Genomic DNA, 3365 nt, shown 5'->3' on the forward strand with positions numbered 1-3365 from the left:
AACCACACTCCAAAGGGCCAGGAATAGTGTCATCAGAGAGGAGCTCCAACTCCCTTCTGTGCCGGAATTCATAGGCCGTAGGCACATCAAATTCTTTGATGGGCTGAAAGCCTGTACCAATCCCCTATTCCGAGAAATCGCCCCTCCTCCAAGACCTGGGAGGTGGCAAAGCACGGTCCCCTTGGTCGACGTCATCGCCGAGGGAAGGACTTCTGGCTCTGCAGCCTGAAGTCACCCACACCTCAACACTACCAGCCGGAATGGCCCCTCCCCATTCTCTATTATCTCTCTGGCTATCACGCCACTCATGTACAAACCGCCTTCAGCGGACAATGTTTTCCTCATCTTATAATGCCATCAGGCAAAACAAGATAAAATGTAAATATGTGTATATATAATTTTTCCTAGGTTAAGTAATATATAATTGTAATTGTTAAAAAATAAATAAATAGGAGGTTAGAAAAAAAAAAAAAAAAAATTTATTCAAAACTATGGTCCCCTCCCCATTCTTTGTTGACTTTACCATCGCGTTTATCCTCAAAAATCTATTAGAAAACGTTGTTATCTATTTTTAGGGGAATGGGGAGAGGGAAATCAAGTTATCTCCTGTGGTCTTCAAATTATTTTGATCATGATTACGATGAATTCATTATTTAATTTTTGTTTAAAATGCACAATATAAATTATTTTAATGAAAGATACACCCTCAGTGCGGCTGTAACATCATGTTGCCTTACAAGGCACGATTCTGATCCAGTGTCGGAAATCTGTAAAACTAGTAATATATTAATACATCTCGATCGAGTAGGTGCAAGATTTAAACCCTATTACACTGGACGCCCACTTGGCGGGTAGCCTTTCTAGTAAATGAGGCTTCTACACTACCCCTATACCGAGGGTAACCGGCAGTGGGTAGTGAACAACCAGAAGAAGATAGCTGTTATATATCTAATAAACATATCAATAACCGCAAGGACGGCAAGAATCTGCAAATGTTCACCAGCTACATTCGAAAACTCTGTTTGAGTTACGAAATATTCTCTTATATTTACGGACTTACCCATTTCAAAAATTTTTACAAAGAAAAAGACAAAAGGTGTGATATAATTAAAGAAATAATAACAATAATGTACTCCAAGTGTAACCCAAACTATAGAGCTTTTAGGCACGTGCAATTAAGGTGACTCCAGAACGTCTAATCCGAAACGATCATATATTTCTTAGCAGTACTGAAGTGTTTAAGCTAAAATTGTAGATTATATATTTTTAAAAATGAAGAAATTAAAATGTATTTATTATAGGCACCACCATATAATAAAACTTTCATCATTTGGCTTAAATTCATAGTAAACTGACAGATATGCTAGTTACTACAGTATCTGCTCTAGTTAAGTACAGGTACTATATTTTCACAGAAAATGTGATCTTACCTTCCCTAGTACACTATAGGTTATAAATATGCTGCTACCATGGTTTTACTTTTAAACTATTGTATCGCATGCCATGTCAGAATTTTAGTTCAGAATAAAATAGGGTAAAGTAAAAGAAATAGAAATGGTATGTTTTAATGGGTACTTCACACTTATCCTACAAAAAGTCTAGTAGACTATAAGCATTGCTAAAACAATACATTTTTCTTCTGACCTGATTATCCGTAGTGGGGATAGACTTTATTTAAAGAGAGAGACTGCACTCTCAATTCTTGAAAAAAGATGTGAACTATACAGCACATTGCATTCACAAGTTACAAGAAATGATGTAGTGAGAGGTTTGACCAGTAACAATACCCAACTCAGGGAGTTAGTAGACAAATCCAGCACTTTTCTGTAATTTTCTTCTAAAAAAATTTCTGTCATCATTTAGTTACAGTTCCTTGGTACATGACCACAGAGCATAAAATTGAATTTCCAAAATACTCAGTTTACTATTTTAGAAGAAAAGGAGAGGTTTTAAGATGGAGTTGGTTTATTTTATAAACCAACTTAAGTTGGACTTGTGTGTCTAAGTCAAATAAAACCCTCAATCCTGTAAATGAAAGTAAAATTAATGTAACACATTTTTATTACTTCATTTTCTTTCATGGTTGTTTAGGGCAGGGATAAAGACTAAAGACACTGAAAAGTCTTCAGTACCAATAAGCCTAAGTTGGTAAATTGGGTTTCAAAAGACATGATTTAAAATATATTTTTAGACATCATTAACATTAAATATTACTACTATATTTCCAAATACAAATAATGATGGAGAGTGAACATAAAATGTTAAGTTTTGATGTTTACTTAATTTCTTTTTTTTTTTATCGATACATTGTAATGTACAGTATTTTCAAAAGAGAAAACATTACATTTCATGAAAATGATCCTTGACCACATACCTAAATTTTTTCAACCAATGTACTTACCTCTTAAGCATGTCATCAGCCAGTTCCCTTTATCTTCAACAGTCCCAAAAAACTTGGTATACTTATTTCATTTCTAATGATATTTAAATGTTATTTTGTGATTTTATTTGTTTGCTTAAATTATACTTGCATTGCTGGTCACAAGGAATTAGTTTTCTTGATAAGGCAAAAATCAGTTATGTATACTGTGAGTTTCTTATGAGAAAGATGTTCTAAAAAATTGAGGTAGGCACTCCCTAAAGAAAGAACGACAAGAATTCACTAGATTTAATATTTTGGTGAAAACAAGATATCAGAGCCAAAATTGTGCTATTTGATTTTCTGTTTGAAGAACTTGAACAAAGAGAAAAAGGATTTAAAAAAATAGACAAAACATGATGAATCAGGTATTTCATTTCAGCATTATCACATCAACAAATTCAGGATTAGTAATATCTGTACATTAATCAACATTTCAAATGAAAATACAAAAAAAAAGTACATGATTTCTATTTAATCAGTTTATAATTTATAGTTTTCTTAAAATTTTTATAGACTATCACATGCCGATTCATTTTAGTCATAAGAGATCTATAGGAAAATCAATTCAGTAACAAAGAAAGTGCTGATGTCATATGGAGCTTAACTTTTTTGTAGTGTAATATAATATCTGCAAAACCCTTGTTCTATCATTATTGATTTATAAATTATAACCCAAAAAATGAGACATGGTAAAAAAAAAGAGTAAACAATTAAAGAAAAAATTCCTTCTAGTTAACTGATAACAAATAATAAATAAAAATATTAGTTAAATAATATTATTTCAAAATTTTTTGAGACAAGGTAATTATTTATTAAATAAAACCACAAATTGTATCCAATACTGTCTCAACACTTTATTTCTTATTAGTCCAACGTTTCGGCTATTCCAGCCATCTTCAAGGACATCTAAATATTACAACAGCTTATATTATATCTTTATTTT

This window comes from Halyomorpha halys, unplaced genomic scaffold (genome assembly GCF_000696795.3).
Source record: "Halyomorpha halys isolate HHAL.00 unplaced genomic scaffold, Hhal_1.1 Scaffold324.1, whole genome shotgun sequence".
Classification (NCBI taxonomy): Eukaryota; Metazoa; Arthropoda; class Insecta; order Hemiptera; family Pentatomidae; genus Halyomorpha; species Halyomorpha halys.